This window comes from Pan paniscus, chromosome 5, assembly GCF_029289425.2.
Source record: "Pan paniscus chromosome 5, NHGRI_mPanPan1-v2.0_pri, whole genome shotgun sequence".
Lineage (NCBI taxonomy): Eukaryota > Metazoa > Chordata > Mammalia > Primates > Hominidae > Pan > Pan paniscus.
Genome location: NC_073254.2, coordinates 82,275,884 through 82,293,974, shown reverse-complemented (window position 1 = coordinate 82,293,974; position 18,091 = coordinate 82,275,884). Strand labels below are relative to the sequence as shown.

At 35.7% G+C, this 18,091-nt stretch overlaps 1 protein-coding gene across 2 annotated transcripts in view; it reads left to right on the top strand.

The window, feature by feature from the left end:
* Window positions 1-18,091, top strand: part of LOC117978267 (protein eyes shut homolog) — a 377,736-nt gene that overhangs the window by 313,284 nt on the left and 46,361 nt on the right. The window lies entirely within an intron of this gene.

Below are 18,091 nucleotides of genomic sequence, written 5' to 3'. Positions count from 1 at the left end.
TTCTTAGTATATAAAACCCCAGTTACTAATACTTTAAGCTCTTTAACTAGATGAGAAATAAAATCAGTCTAGTGGTTGATTGTTAGGGTCCATAAAATATGCTTTTTTAGTGAATAGTTTTGGAAATTACTTTACAAATACAATATATCTGTACTACACATGGTAAGGGATATTCCACAACCTAGCAATGTTACTTGTAGGTGTGTGTATTAGAGAAATTATCAGGTATTTACTGAGAGACCTACACAGGAATTTTCACTTCAAATCTGAAACTAAACCTGGTAAATAAGAGAACGGACAATTTCATCATGGTGTAGTCTTACAATGGAATTATAAAAACTAGTTAAAATGAATAGACAATAGCTATATGTATTAATACTTACAAATATCAAAATATTGAATTTTAAAATTTTATAAACTTGAGGATTACACACACCAGCTTTATTTGAAAGGCAAACTATAGGGAGGTAGATGGGAGAATGAAATCAGGGAGAGTACAAAGGGAACTTCCAATGTTTCCCCAAAGCTTTTTTTTTTCAAAAAATAATTTTTTTGAGAAATAAGGCAAGAAAAATAAATACAACATGAAGATAGAATAAATAAAATGGTATGGTTTTGATAAGCATTCCTCATTACTATTCATTGGAACGCTATAAAAATTAAAAAGTAGAACTAACAAGTTAAATATGGCAAAATCCCAGGATTCATTATAACTTTTTAGAAACCAATAGTGCTTCTGTAATATGGCAACAACTAATTAAGACATGACACTAAAAATTAATACTATAAAAGTGAAATAAAGTATGATTATAATTGTATCAAAACACTTCAGAAAACATTTAACAAAATGTGGCTAATATCTCTATGCTGAAAACTAAAAAAAAGATTAGAGGGAAATGGAATATGCCCTATAAATAAAGTTATAAAATATTTATGAATTAGAAAAATTAATATTTTATGATGTCCTTTCTTCTTACTGATATTAACAAATGTTTTGTAGAAATGGGTAAGCTGATTATAAAACTGATATGAAACATCAAAGGACTTCAATAGCTAAGCAATCAAAAATAACAGCAAATCTGAAGGATTTTACCAACCTGATTTCAGGAGTTACTTTCAAGCTAGAGTATCAAGGCAATGTGGTACTAGCATGTGATGCTTAATACTGAGGGTCAACTTGATTGGATTCAAGGATGTCAAGTATTGACCCTGGGTGTGTCTGTGAGGGTGTTGTCAAAGGAGATTAACATTTGAGTTGGTGGGCTGGGGAAGGGAGACCCACCCTTAGTCTAGGTGGGCACCATCTAATCATCTGCCATCACAGCCAAAATGTAAAGCAGGCAGAAAAACATAAATAGGCTAGACAGGCTTAGCCTCCCAGCCTACATCTTTCTTCTGTGCTGGATACTTCCTGCTGTCGAACATTGGACTCCAAGTTCTTTGCTTTGGGACTCAGACTGGCTTCCTTGCTCCTCAGCTTGCAGACAGCCTACTGTGGGACCCTGTGATAGTATGAGTTAATACTCCTTAATAAACTCCCCTTTTCGTATAAATCTATCCTATTAGTTCTGTCCCTCTAGAGAACCCTGACTAATACATAGCATAAGGATGAACTAGAAGATCACACACACACACACACACACACACACACACACACACACACACATACAGAGGAAAGGAGACTTCAAAGATAGATCCACAGGGAAATTTCTGTTGAATTCTGTCAAAAACACCAAGGTAATTTAACTAACAAAGGAACATCTTATCAAAACACACGTGGAAAAAAAGTGAGTCCATATCCCCTACGTCAAACCACACAATAATTAATTTGACATGAAGCATAAACCTGAGAGTTAAAGAGAAATTTATAAAACTTCTTGAGAATAAAATGGAGCAAAAAAAAAAAAAAAAAAAACACCAAAGGATGAGGTTCTTCATGACCATGTATTAGACTAAACTTTGTTAGATAGGGCACAAATTAATTGGTTTATTGAACTTAATTAAATTTAAAAACTTCTGTGCATCAAAATAATTTTTAAAAAGACAACAATAACCAGTGATTACCCACCTAAATTTACATTAGAAATAAACATAATCATAATAGAGGTATGTACTGTTCACATGAGATAATATGAAATAAAATGTCTTTATTGAAACAAAATGATGGAAAAAATTGAGAGAAATACTAACCAGAAACCAGTTGATGCCTACCTTACTTTTATGTAAAACAGACCTTAAAACTTAAAATCAGAAATCATAAAATTCTGATTTTTAAAATTCTTAAAATTAAGAAATTAATAAATCCTCTTTCACGGTGGGGTGTATTTGTTTCTTCATGAAAAACTATGTGTGAGTTATATTGTTAATTTTTAAAGGGAAAGAACAAATAAAATTAGAAAATATATTGTATAGATAATCTTTAGATATAAATGAAAATAAAGGTAAATACACATTTTAAATGTTCAAACTGTCTCAAATTTTTAAATTTAATTTTATTTTGCTTTAAGTTCTGGGATAGATGTACTGAATGTAAACGTTCGTTACATTGGTATACATGTAGTATGGTGGTTTGCTGCACCTATCAACCCGTCATATAGGTTTTAAGCCCCACATGCATTAGGTATTTGTCCTAATACACTCCCTCTCCTTCCCGCCACTCTGCCTAACAGGCCTTGGTGTGTGATATTTCCCTCCCTATCTCCATGTGTTCACACTGTTCAGCTCCCACTTATGAGTGAGAACATGTGGTGTTTGCTTTTCTGTTCCTATGTTGCTTTGCTGAGGATGATGGTTTCCAGCTTCATCCACATCTCTGCAAAGGACATGAACTCATTCTTTTTTATACTGCATAATATTCCATGGTGTATATGTGCCACAGTTTCTTTATCCAGCCTATCATTGATGGGCATTTGGGTTGGTCCCAAGTCTTTGCTGTTGTAAATAGTGCTGCAATAAACATACGTGTGCATGCGTCTTTATAGTAGAATGATTTATAATCATTTGGGTATATACTCAGTAATGGGATTGCTGGGTCAAATGGTATTTCTAGTTCTATATCCTTGAGGAATCACCACACTGTCTTCCACAATGGTTGAACTAATTTACACTCCCACCAAAAGTGTAAATGCGTTCCTATTTCTCCGCATCCTCAATGGCATCTATTATTTCCACGTTTTAATGATCATCATTCTAACTGGCATGAGATGGTATCTCGTTGTGGTTTGGATTTGCATTTCTCTAATGACCAGTGATGATGAGCTTTTTTTAATATGTTTGCTGGCTGCATAAATGACTTCTTTTGATGGGTGTCTGTTGATAAACTTTGCCCATTTTTTGGTGAGGTTGTTTTTTTCTTGTAAATTTGTTTAACTTCCTTGTAGATTCTAGATATTAGCCCTTTGTCAGATGGATAGTTTGCAAAATTTTTCTCCCATTCTGTAGGTTGCCTGTTCACTCTGAGGACAGTTTCTTTTGCTGAGCAGAAGCTCTTCATTTTGATTAGATCCCATTTGTCAATTTTGGCTTTTGTTGCAATTGCTTTTGGTGTTTTAGTCATGAAGTACTTGCCCATGCCTATGTCCTGAATGGTATTGCCTAGGTTTTCTTCTAGGGTTTTTATGGTTTTAAATTTTACATTTAAGTCTTTAATCCACCTTTAGTTAATTTTTGTATAAGGTGTAAGGAAGAGGTCCAGTTTCAGTTTTCCGCATATGGCTAGCCAGTTTTCCCAAAACCATTTATTAAATAGGGAATTCTTTCCCCATTGCTTGTTTTTGTCATGTTTGTCAAAGCTCAGATGCTTGTAGATGTGTGGTGTTACTTCTGAAACCTTTGTTGTGTTCCATTGGTCTATATATATATTTTGGTACCAGTACCATGCTGTTTTGGTTACTGTGTAGCCTTGAAGTATAGTTTGAAGTTAGGTAGCATGATGCCTCCAGCTTTGTTCTTTTTGCTTAGGACTGTCTTGGAAATATGGCCTTTTTTTCGTTGCATATGAAATTTAAAGTATTTTTTTCTAGTTCTGTGAAGAAAGTCGATGGAAGATTGATGGGAATAGCATTGAATCTATAAATTTCTTCGGGCAGTATGGCCATTTTCACAATATTGATTCTTCCTGTCCATGAGCATGGAATGATTTTTTCCATTTGTTTGTGTCATCTCTTATTTCCTTGAGCAGTGGTTTGTAGTTCTCCTTGAAGAGGTCCTTCACATCTCTTGTAAGTTGTATTCCTAGGTATTTTATTCTCTTTGTAGCAATTCTCAATGGGAGTTCACTCATAATTTGCCTCTCTGCTTGTCTGTTAGTGGTGTATAGGAATGCTTGTGATTTTTGCACATTGATATTGTATCCTGAGACTTTGCTGAAGTTGCATATCAGCTTAAGGAGTTGTTGGGCTGAGACGATGGGGTTTTCTAAATATACAATCATGTATTCTGCAAACAGACACAATTTGACTTTCTCTCTTCCTATTTGAATACCCTTTATTTCTTTCTCTTGCTTGATTGCTCTAGCCAGAACTTCCAACATTATGTTGAACAGGAGTGGTGAGAGAGGGCATCCTTGTCTTGTGTCGGTTTTCAAAGGGAATGCTTTCAGCTTTTGCCCATTCAGTATGATATTGGCTATGGGTTCGTCATAAATAGCCCTTATTATTTTGATATATGTTCCACCAACACCTAGTTTATTGAGAGTTTTTAGCATGAAGCGGTGTTGAATTTTGTCGAAGGCCTTTTCTGCATCTATTGAGATAATCATGTGGTTTTTGTCATTGGTTCTGTTTATGTGATGGATTATGTTTATTGATTTGCATATGTTGAACTATCTTTGCATCCCAGGGATAAAGCCAAATTGGTCGTGGTGGATAAGCTTTTTGATGTACTGCTGGATTCCATTTGCCAGTATTTTATTGAGGATTTTCACATCGAAGTTCATCAGTGATATTGGCCTGAAATTTTATTTTCTCATTGTGTCTCTTCCAGGTTTTGGAATCAGGATGATGCTGGACTCATAAAATGAGTTAGGGAGGAGTCCCTCTCTTTTTTTTCTGTTTTATTTTATTTATTTATTTTTTTCTTGTTTATCTTTTTTATTATTGTACATTAAGTTCTGGGGTACATGTGCAGAATGTGCAGGTTTGTTACATAGGTATACATGTGACATGGTGTTTTGCTGCACCCATCAAACTGTCATCTACATTATATATTTCTCCTAATGTTATCCCTCCACTAGTCCGCCACCCCCTGACAGGCCCCGGTGTGTGATGTTCCCCTCCCTGTCTCCATGTGTTCTCATTGTTCATCTCCCACTTATGAGTGAGAACATGTGGTGTTCGGTATTATGTTCCTGTGTTAGTTTGCTGAGAATGATGGTTTCCATCTTCATCCATGTCCCTGCAAAGAACATTAACTCATCCTTTTTTATGAATGCATAGTATTCCATGGTGTATATTTGCCACATTTTCTTTGTCCAGTCTATCATTGATGGGCATTTGGGTTGGTTCCAAGTCTTTGCTATTGTGAACAGTGCCACAATAAACTTTTGTGTGCATGTGTCTTTATAGTAGAATGAATTATAATCCTTTGGATATATACCCAGTAATGGGATTGCTGGGTCAAATGGTATTTCTAATTCCAGATCCTTGAGGAATTGCCACACTGTCTTCTACAATGATTGAACTAATTTACACTCCCACCAACAGTGTAAAAGCGTTCCTATTTCTCCACATCCTCTCCAGCATCTGTTGATTCCTGACATTTAATGATCGTCATTATAACTGCCATGAGATGGTATCTCATTGTGGTTTTGATTTGCATTTCTCTAATGACCAGTGATGATGAGCTTTTTTTCATATGTTTGTTGACTGCATAAATGTCTTCTTTTGGAGAAGTGCCTGTTCATATCCTTCACCCACTTTTTGATGAGGTTGATTGTTTTTGTCTTGTAAATTTGTTTAAGTTCTTTGTAGATTCTGGATATTAGCCCTTTGTCAGATGGATAGATTGCAGAATTTTTCTCCCATTCTGCAGGTTGCCTGTTCACTCTGATGATAGTTTCCTTTGCTGTGCAGAAGCTCTTTAGTTTAATTAGATTGCATTTGTCTATCTATTGTTTAGAATAGTTTCAGAAGGAATGGTCCCAGCTCCTCTTTGTACCTCTGATAGAATTCAGCTGTGAATTCATCTGGTCCTTGGCTTTTTTTGGTTGGTAGGGTATTAATTAATGCCTCAATTTCAGAACTTTTTATTGGTCTATTCACGATTTGACTTCTTCGTGGTTTAGTTACGGATTTTCTTCCTCCTGGGAGGATGTATGTGTCCAGGAATTTATCCATTTCTTCTAGATTTTCTAGTTTTTGTTTTGTTTTGTTTTGTTTTGTTTTTGCATAGAGGTGTTTATAGTATTCTCTGTTGGTAGTTTTTATTTCTGTGGGATCGGTGTTGATATCCCCTTTATCATTTTTTATTGTGTCTATTTGATTTCTCTCTCTTTTCTCCTTTTTTAGTCTGGCTAGTGGTCTATCTATTTTTTTAATCTTTTCAAAAGAACAGCTCCTTGATTCAATAATTTTTTGAAGGGTTTTTCGTGCCTCTATCTCCTTCGGTTCTGCTCTGATCTTAGTTATTTCTTGTCTTCTGCTAGCTTTTGAATTTGTTTGCTCTTGCTTCTCTATTTCTTTTAATTGTGATGTTAGGGTGTCAATTTTAGATCTTTCCTGCTTTCTGATGTGGGCATTTGGTGCTATAACTTTCCCTGTAAATACTGCTTTAGCTCTGTCCCAGAGATTCTGGTACGTTGTCTGTTTTCATTGGTTTCAAAGAACTTTGTTATTTCTGCCTTATTTTTGTTACTTACCCAAGAGTCATTGAGGAGCAAGTTGTTCAGTTTCCACAAAATTGTGTGGTTTTGAGTAACTTTCTTAATCCTGAGTTCTAATTTGATTAAACTGTGGTCTAAGAGGCTGTTTTTTTACATTTGCATCCATTCTTTTGCATTTGTTGAGGAGTGTTTTACTTCCAATTATGTGGTTGATTTTAGAGTAAGTGCTATGTGATGCTGATAAAAATGTATATTCTGTTGATTTGATGTGGACAGTTCTGTAGATATCTATTAGGGCTGCTTGGTCCAGAGGTGAGTTCAAGTCCTGAATATCCTCGTTAATTTTCTGTCTCATTGATCTGTCGAATATTGACAGTGGAGTGTTAAAAAGTCTCCCACTATTACTGTGAGGGAGTCTACGTCTCTTTGTAGGCCTCTAAGAATTTATTTTTATGAATCTGGGCACTTTTGTATTGAGTGCATATATATTTAGGATAATTAGCTCTTCTTGTTGCATTGATCCCTTTACCATTATGTAATGCCCTTCTTTGTCTTTTTTGACATTTCTTGGTTTAACGTCTGTTTTATCAGAGACTAGGACTGCAACCCCTGCTTTTTTTGCTTTCCATTTGTTGGTAAATAGTCCTCCATCCCTTTATTTTGAGCCTATACGTGTCTTTGCGTATGAGATGGGTCTTCTGAATACAGCACACCAGTGGGTCTTGACTCTATCCAACTTGCCATTCTGTGTCTTTGAATTGGGGCATTTAGCCCATTTACATTTAATGTTAATATTGGTATGTGTGAATTTGATCCTGTCATTATGATGCTAGCTGGTCATTTTGCACATTAGTTGATGCAGTTTCTTCTTAGTTTCATTGTTCTTTATATTTTGGTATGTTTTTGCAGTGGCTGGTATCAGTTTTTCCTTTCTATATTTAGTACTTCCTTCAGGAGTCCTTGTAAGGCAAGCCTGGTGGTCACAAAATCCTTCAACGTTTGCTTGTCTGTAAAGGATTTTATTTCTCCTTCACTTATGAAACTTAGTTTGGCTGGATATGAAATTCTGGTTTGCAAAATCTTTTCTTTAAGAATGTTGACTATTGGGCACCACTCTTTTCTGGCTTGTAGGGTTTGTGCAGAGAGACCCACTGTTAATCTGATGGGCTACCCTTTGTAGGTAACCTGAACTTTCTCTCTGGCTGCCCTTAACATTTTTTCCTTTGTTTCAACCTTGGAGAATCTGAGAATTGTTTGTCTTGGGGTTGTTCTTCTCAAGGAGTATCTTAGTGGCATTCTCTGTATTTCTGGATTTGAATGCTGGCCTGTCTTGCTAGGTTGGGGAAGTTCTCCTGGATAATATTCTGAAGTGTTTTCCAACTTGCTTCCATTCTCCCCATGACTTTAAGGGACCCCAGTCAATCATATCTTTGGTCTTCCCATATGGTCCCATATTTCTTTGAGGCTTTGTTCGTTCTTTTTCATTCTTTTTGTTGTGATCTTGTCTTCATGCTTTATTTCATTAAGTTGATCTTCAATCTCTGATATCCTTTCTTCTGCTTGAGCAACTCAGCTATTGATACTTGTGTATGCTTCACAAAGTTCTCATGCTGTGTTTTTCAGCTCCATCCGGTCATTTATGTTCTTCTCTAAACTGGTTATTCTAGTTAGCAATTCCTGTAACCTTTTGTCAAGGTTCTTAGCTTCCTTGCGTTGCTTCCTTTAGCTCAGAGGAGTTTGTTATTACCCACTTTCTGAAGCCTGCTTCTGTCAGTTCATCAAACTCATTCTCTGTCCAGTTTTGTGCCCTTGCTGGAGAGGAGTTGTGATCATTTGGAGGAGAAGAAGCATTCTGGTTTTTGGAATTTTCAGCATTTTTTTGCTGGTTTTTCCTCATCTCCATGGATTTATCTACCTTTGACCTTTGAGGCTGATGACCTTTTGATGGGGTTTCTGTGTGTGGGGGTCCTTTTTATTGACTTTGATGTTATTGCTTGCTGTTTGTTGGTTTTTCTTCTGATGGTCAGGCCCCTCTTCTGCAGGTCTGCTGCAGTTTGCTGGAGGTCCACTGCAGACCCTGTTTGCTTGGGTATCACCAGCAGAGGCTGAAGAACAGAAAAGATTGCTGCCTGTTCCCTCCTCTGGAAGCTTCGTCCCAGAGGGGCACCCACCAGATGCCAGCCAGAGCTCTCCCATACGAGGTGTCTGTCGACCTCTGTTGGGAGGTCTCTCACAGTCAGGAGGCACAGGGGTCAGGGAACCCACTTGAGGAGGCGGTCTATCCCTTAGCAGAGCTGGAGCGCTGTGCTGGGAGATCCACTGCTCTTTTCAGAGCTGACAGGCAGGAATGCTTAAGTCCACTGAAGCTGCGCCCACAGCCGCCCCTTCCCCCAGGTTCTCTGTCCTAGGGAGGTGGGAGTTTTATTTATAATCCCCTGACTGGGGCAGCTGCCTTTCTTTCCGAGATGCCCTACCCAGTGAAGAGGAATCTAGCAAGACAGTCTGGCTATAGCAGCTTTGCTGTGCTGTGATGCGTTCCGCCCAGTCTTTAGAAGGGTCACGGGAAAGTCTCCTACTCAAGCCTCAGTAAAGGCGGATACCCCATCCCCACCAAGTTTGATGATCCCAGGTCGACTTCAGACTGCTGTGATGGCAGTGAGAATTTCAAGCCAATGGTTCTTAGCTTGCTGGGCTTAAGGGAGTGGGACCCGCTGAGCCAGACCACTTTGCTCCCTGGCTTCAGCCCGCTTTCCAGGGGAGTAAATGGTTCTCTCTCACTGGAGTTCCAGGTATCAGTGGGGTACGAAAAAAAAAAAAAACTCCGCAGGTAGCTCAGTGTCTGCCCCAACAGCCTCCCAGTTTTGTGCTTGAAACCCAGGGCCCGGGGAATGTAGACACACGAGGGAATCTCCTGGTCTGCGGATTGCAAAAACCATGGGAAAAGTGTAGTATCTGGGCCAGATAGCCCAGTCCCTCATGGCACAAACCCTCATGGCTTCCCTTAGCTAGGGTAGGGAGGTCCCTGACCCCTTATGTAAACTCCCACTTCCTAGGTGAGGCAATGCCCCACCCTGCTTCTGCTCACCCTTGGTGGGCCGCACTCACTGCCTAAGCAGTCTCAATGAGATGAACAGGGTACCTCAGTTGGAAATACAGAAATCAGAAATCACCTGCCTTCTGTGTTAGTCTTGCTGAGAGCTGCAGAGTGGAGCTGTTCCTATTCAGCCATCTTACTACAGTTGGTAATCCAAACTGTCAAAAAATTAATGAAATATTATTTAAGGCACTATGAAGATATCATTTGATATTTTCATATCACAGAACATAAAAGCATACGCAGTTTATATTTCTGTATCACAAAGGAAAATTGAGAGAGTATGTTCACATGTATCCAGGGAAAATATGACTTGTAATAAGTCCACTGAATGGCAATTTAGCAGTATGTGCCTGAAATTTTTCAACCGGTAATAATTCAGTATCTAGAAATATCTAAAGTAAATTTAAAAGATTATATAAAACATGCATATAAAATGTTCATTATAATATTATTTATTGTAAAGGAAAATTAATCAAATTAAACAACAAGAATATTAAAAATTATAGTGTATCCATATAATAAAAGATGAATCCATTTGGCCTTGTTTTTGAAGGTTATTAATCACATTGAAAATGCTCAAGTTAAAATGTTTTGTGAAAAGCATCTGTATCATTCTATTATTTGGTTTTAGATATTTGTATGTATTTATCCACTTGTAAAAAAATAATTTTTATGTATTTTCTGAGGTGCTGAAAATGTTAGAAGTCATTCCAGGACTGCTCCCTCAGAAATTGATTTTACCTCCCAGAGTGGTATAGACACTAGAAAATATTATATATCAGGAGCAGAGGCTTTCCCAAGCAGCAGAAAGCATAAGGGAGGGGAGCCATTTAGATGGCAAAAGGTGATGTGGTATTTGATGTCATCCATCCCCATTCTCATTTAGCATTTAACATGAAATTTTCTTAGCATATTTGATTTGGTTTGATGGAAACATTAAAATTTCCAGAGCCTGTGACCTACCTGGCCCAGGGATAAATTGAAACAGACAGGGACACCGAAGCAAGGATCCAAAGAGAAACATGGGGAAGAATGGATTTGGAATTCACAGAGTGGCTCTGTTAGTATGAGGATTTAACTTAAGACCAAGTTTAATCAGAGTTTTGATGGCCAGTTGGGCCAGGATGAAATTTGTATTTGTGCAGATGTGTATTAAATAAGCTATAAGAAAATAAACCAACAAATTTAATAGTGGTTTACTCTTGTTAATGGGATTAGACTAAAATTAAAAAGAGAACAAAAATGTTTCTTTTTTAATATGCATTTAATGAAATTTTATGAAGAATAAAGCATTCTTCAGAGTAACATTAAGATTAGGAAGCTGATATTAATAAAATAGGCTGGAAAATATGAGGAGATAAAAAAACCCTGTAGGTCAGAACCTTATTAATTCTAAGTCATGCTCTTCATTATGAGTTAAATTTCTCTATTTTCAATTCATTTTCTTTATAATTGAAGTGGCGTAAGGATGGCGAACTTCCTCATTGAAATTGTGATGAGGAATATCTAATCAAGCACATTCACAATGTCAATTGCATTCTCAATATTAATAATATAAATGGCCTCAATGATAAAACAATTGTTGCTTTACAATTGAGGGTGTTAGGTTTCTAATCACCATCACATATGTATAAACTATTGAAGAGATTAAGAGCTCATGGCAAAAAAAATCCTATAGTTATTTTCATGTTTATATAAATAAATGGCATCCAATACATTTAAAAATGTTTGATATTATGCATATTATAATTGTAAAATACAGGTACTATGCAATTAAATACTATTTATTATGCCTTACCGCAATGATTCAGGCATTCTTTTCCTTAGAGTTTCAGTAATTTACTGACACATTTATTTTCATTTATTTTATTTTAATACATATAGTTAGAAATGCACTTTCTGGTTTGTGTCTATTCAAATATTGTATAACTTCCTAATGTTATGACTTAAAGTTATCGAGTGTTGTTTGTTATATCAAAGAAAATAGCATCAGAGCTTTATACAAAGCTCCTTTGATTCTCTTCTTTTGCAACTGGCTCAGAAGTGTATATATAAGAATTCGGTTTATGTTTTATCTTTTTTTTTTAAATCTCCTATAAGGCGTCATTAGAGAACAAAGAAAAAAACACAAAATTTAAAACTAATCTACTTTAACTTCACCATCTGCTTTATTTCTGTCTTCTATTTCTATCCTCCAGTTAAATCATTTTTGCTTTTTTTTTTTTTACAATTATCCTCAACAAGAGTGACTTATGTAAACTCACGCTGGAAGAAGTAAAGCTCGAATTAGAATTCCATATGAGTACAATTTGCATTCGGGTAGGATTAAAAGTTTTAAATTTTAGTTGCAACAATTGAAAATCTAAAGAAAATCTCTCTCTGTCTCTGTCTTTCTCTCTCATTCTGTCTGTCCCTCTCTCCTTGTCCCCACTTCCCCCATTACACACACACACACACACACACACACACAGAGAGAGAGAGAGAGAGAGAGAGAGAGAGAGAGAGAGAGGAATTTGAAGGCTCACATAATTAAACTTTGCAGAGAGGAAAGCAGGTAAGCTTTTAACCAGAGGCTCAATATTATCATACTTCTCCTGGTTTGCTCTACAATAACATCGATATCATCCTGGAAGTTCCCATAAGAACTCAGGCATATTCCTGCTTGAGGCCTTTTTTGTGAGCATTTACACCCAAATTTTCACCCACATTTATTATTCATCAGTTTCTTCATTCTGTGCAGGTATTTTCTCAAATGTTACATCCTCGGTTTGTCCTTCTGTAGAAACCCAATCTAAAATGTTATATACAGTCCTCCCTAGGTATCCGTGGAGTGTTGGTACTAGGGACCTCCACCCACTTGGATACTTCATGGATGCTCCAGTGTCTTATATAAAAGGACATAGTGTTTTCATATAACCAGTCTACATCCTCCCGTATACTTTACATTATCTATAGATTACTTGTAATACCTAACACAAAGTAAATGCTATGTTGTTATACTGTATTTTGAAAGGAATAATGACAAGAAAAAGGAGTCTGTGTGTTTCATACAGAGGCCACCATCATTTGTCTTAAAAAATATTTTCAGCCACAGTTGGTTGAATCCATGGATGCAGAACTCATGGAGAAGGAGAGCCAGCCACACTCCCATACTCTCATCCAGCCCATATGTGTCATCTCCACTTTCTGTGGTTTTTTTTTTTCTTGACAATTATTGCCATCTGGCTTCCCAGTTTACAACATAGTTCTTCAAACATTATTTTTATTGACTAGAAGACTAGATTAGGCTGAAATGTAATCTCTATGAAGAAAGATATATTTGTTTCTTTGTATGGTACTAACTTTCTTCCAGGGAAGGCAGAAAAATTGCCCTAAAGGCAAATTATGCCAAATGTAGTTGGTGGAACCCTATTTGGAGGGACTCCCTTATAGGAAGTGCGCAGACTATAGAAACTGACCAGGAGAACTCTTTCTTAGTAATGAGATAGTCAGAGCTAATTTGACCAAGCCTGGAAAGCCAGATTACATTTTATAGCAATACATAGAACATGGGAAAAGATGCATTTGTTGAAAGGTGGGAAAAATTAAGTGATGCATAAAAAACATTTGCATTATGGTTTTATGTAAAAAAATATAAAAGTTGGTCAAAGAAAGAAGCGTTACAGCCAGGCCTGTAATCCAAACTAACAAGGAGACTGAGATAGAAGGATGGCTTGAGGCCAGGAGTTCGAGACCAGCCTGGAATACATCATGAGATGCAATTTCTATTTTTTTTTTTTAATTAGTGTGATCTGGTGGCACGCATCCATAGTCCTGGCTACTTGGGAAGCTGGAGTAGGATAATCACTTTGAGCCCAGGAATTAAGACTGCAGTGAGCTATGGTTGTGCTGCTGCACTTCATCCTGGGGTAATAGAGTAAGATCCTGTTTCAAAAAAAAAAAAAAAGAAAGAGAGAGAAAGAAAGAAAGAAATAGGAAAGAAAGAAAGAAGAAAGAAAGAAAGAGAAAGAAAGAAAGAAAGAAAGAAATGGAGGGAGGGAAAGAAAGAAAGAAAGAAAGAAGAGGCATTGGGTAAGCTAAGTATGTTATGACACTCAAAATATTAGTATTCAAATATACACAAAATTGCAAAATCTGAAATTCATGCTATGCTGATCTACTAAAGCCTGAATTAAACAGGAATACTGTGACCATCTATCACCTTACCAATTACATTTTAATCTGTGAAAGATACCTTCTGATTGTACCCCAAACCAAATAAACACACCAATATATTCATTATTTATCAGTCTTCGGAGACAGTTTCTTCACACTTAGGGACTGGGTTGTCAGTGCCATAATTTGTGCTGAGAGTCGCAGACATCTTTGAAAAGGAATAGTTAGAGTCAGAATCAGGAAGATCCCTGAAGGAACCAAGTGTGATTTTGCCCCTTAGGTAATATGTGGCAATGTCTAAAGACATTTTTAGTTGTCACAAGTAGAGATCAGGGCTGCTACTGGCGTTTGGCTATAGAAGCCAAGTTGCTGCTAAGGATCCTACAGTGCACAGGAGAGTTTCCTACAATAAAGCAATATTGAGTCCAAAATGCCAATATCGTTGTGGTTGAAAAATTCTTCCTTAGAGGAAGTTTAGGTTGCAGAAAATGGAAAATAGTAAGAAAAAAGGAAAGATCAAATGCATACAACTTTATGAAAGTTAGAGAACCCCAGACTTACAAAAGAAAAACTGTTTCAGACTAGCAGACCATAATAACAGGAGATAGATTCCAGATTGGGAAATCTTTTTCTGGTTCATGTGGGCATTGCGTCTGACAGTTAGATGCACATAATTGGTTAGGACAAATTGTTTCCTTGTTATTTTCTTGCTTTGTTGGAACAGACTAAGCACTTTTGGTTCAGAATGAGATATATATATATTATATATATATAATATATATATTATATATATAAATATATATAATATATATAATATATATAAATATATATAATATATATAATATATATAAATATATATAATATATATAAATATATAATATATAATATATATAATATATATAAATATATATAATATATATAAATATATAAATATATATAATATATATAATATATATAAATATATATAATATATATAATATATAAATATATATAATATATATAATATATATAAATATATATAATATATAATATATATATATATACACACACACACACTGCTTGGTCACAAATGTGTGTGTATATATATATATATGTACTGCTTGGTCACAAACTTTGCTTTTCAGTTCTTCCTTCTGAAATGCTTGCTTACATTAAATTTGCTTGATTTTTTCCTCTATGTATATTATTAGTCATGTAGGTGAAAAATTTGAAAGAGTTTTGTTAAGTAGAATGAACTTGTGTGATAATAACAGAGAGCTTGCTCTACTTCATTTTTAAGAAAACGGGGAGAAAGAGGTAGGATCCCAGATGTATTAAGCATAAAATAACAAAATCAAATAGCCACTGAATTGCTCTGATGTAGCTTCAATAATACCATACGATCATGATCCATTTCATTCATGTCCTGGTCTATGCCTTACATCTCCTCTCATCTCTCTCTTTCATGGACATATTTCTCAATGGCTCTCTGAAAGAACTTCATTAACTGAGTAGTTTATCCTGTACTTGTACTGACTCTTGGGAGGGAAGTTGGCTTATGCTTAAAGTACTACTTGAAAGAGAGCAGCATCCTCAAACTAGCTGTTCACTTTTAAATATTGTTCATGTGCATGTGTTACTGTTTTTCTAGTTCTATGATATATTTTAATAATTTAAATTACTCTCATATTTTAAATAAGCAAACAACAATGTGCTTTTACTTGGAAGAATTTTTTCAAATAACGTAAGAAGCATCTTTCACAGGATTCATGTTTAAGTCATTCTCAAATGGTTTTATTGCCATAAAATTGTTAGTCATTCAAAGTGGTAGAAACTTTATTTTTGGTCAACCATAAATAGTATTATCTGGGGCCTTTTGGCTTGTCCTTTCCTAGGCAGCAAACAATAATAAAGCTTCAGATGTGTTCAACTGAGAAGATTAATAGAAATCAAAGTTACCACATAACTTCCATTATGTGTGAAGGATTTGATGTACAGGAAATTTACCAGTATCTTAATAGATCTAGGACAAAAATAAAAATTAACATTGGTTTTTCTGTGTCCCTACCCAAATCTCATCTTGACTTGTAGTTCCCATAATCCCCATGTGTTATGGGAGGGAACCAGTAGGAGGTAATTGAATCATGGGGGCGGTTTCCCCCATGCTGCTGTTCTTGTGATAGTGAGTGAGTTCTCACAAGATCTGATGGTTTTTTTTAAGGAGCTTTTTTGCCCTTTTGCTCAGCACTTCTCCTTCCTGCTGCCATGTGAAAAAGGACATATTTGCTTCCCCTTTTGCCATGATTGTAAGTTTCCTGAGGCTTTCCCACCCATGCTGAACTGTGAGGCAATTAAACCTCTATCCCTTATAAATTACCCAGTCTCAGGTATGTCTTTATTAGCAGTATGAGAATGGACTAATACAGAAATGCTCAGGAATTAGTGCTATGCCAATGTTACCTCTACATGCATGATATGTAAATTAACTAATTTCCAATGAGAAGTACTTTATAATTCCACATGTTTTCTGTTGATTGGCTATAATAATTGATATTAGCTATAGAGTAGGAAATATTTAAGGGAGACCTCTAATAATGAATTCATAAGCTTCTTCTCTCACACTTTTAAACTTGATTTTTATGCTATTATCCATTTACAAGAGTAAGCACCAAAGGAGTTGCAAGTTTATCTTTTATCTTGCTTTTTTTCAGCGGAAGTTTTGTAAGTGATAAAATAAATTAAAACAACTATAAGAAGTGATAGATTAATTCATTCAAATTAGTGCAATGCTTGTGAATAGTTAAAACATTCATATTTAAAGGAAACATATAAACATTTTAAATGTCTTAGAGAAATTGAGAATGTCACAATGTCTTTACTAGTGCTGGAACAGGAAAAATAATTGAAAAAAACTTTTTTTAACAAGTTTTATTATTTAAAAATTTGCCTGCTATGGTTAAGAAAAAATCATTTGTGAAAGAAAAACAAAATAAGGTCAGGTTATTTATGTGAATCTATTTCATATTATGTTTTGGATCCTTAAGATAGCAGCTCTTCTACCAAGATGCTTATTAACAAGGATTTAGAGCCATTCTATCTGTACATATGGTAAAGCTCAGTACTTTAGAAGGAGTTTCACAAATATTTGGGAAAGAAACCAGAACATAAACTTTCTTCAACAGTTTCTGAGCATCCAGAGTATGCTGGGCTGAATAATGGTACCCAAATTTTCCTCTGTGGCCTAATCCCCATAACCTATGGATGTTATCTAACATGGCAAAAAGGACTTTGCAGATACGTTGAAGATAAGTATCTTGAGATGAAGAGATTATCCTGATTATCAGATGGGGCCTGATATAATCACAGAGGTCCTTATTAAAATGTTGCATACAGAATCAGAGACAGAGAAGGTGATATGATAACAAAGCAGAGATTGGAGTGTTATTTTTTAAAGCTGAAGGAAGGAAGGTACAAGCCAAATAATATAGGCTACCAATAGAAGCTGAGAAAAAGATAAAGAAACAGATTTCCCCCTCAGAACCTGCAGAAGAAGCCAGTCTTGCTGACACCTTGACTTTACATCAATAAGACTGATTCCAGATTTATGCCCTCCAGAAATGTTGGAGAATAAATGTTGTTTTATGCCACTGCATCTGTAGTGTTTCATTACAGCAGCAATAGAAAGCAAATCCACAAAGGCTTCAAGAAATTTTATTCTAAAATTTACACCAATGTAAACTTGCTAGCTGAAAATCATTCAAGAAGCTCTCTAACTGAACACATAAATTTGAATGTAAATATGGTGATAGGTCCTCTCTAAAAATGTATATAAAATACACAAAAGAAGTCAATCAAGATTTATTCTTAGCAGTCATTTTTAGTCTTAGCTTTTAGATCCATCTGAACTAACTGATACAAGTGGATTGAGTGTAGATCAGGAAAAACCAAAACAGCAAGATGTTTAGTTAGTTGCATATCTCAGAACAAATGGATTTAACTTTCATTAGTTAAAATTCTGCATTTACCTTGACATGGTTGGC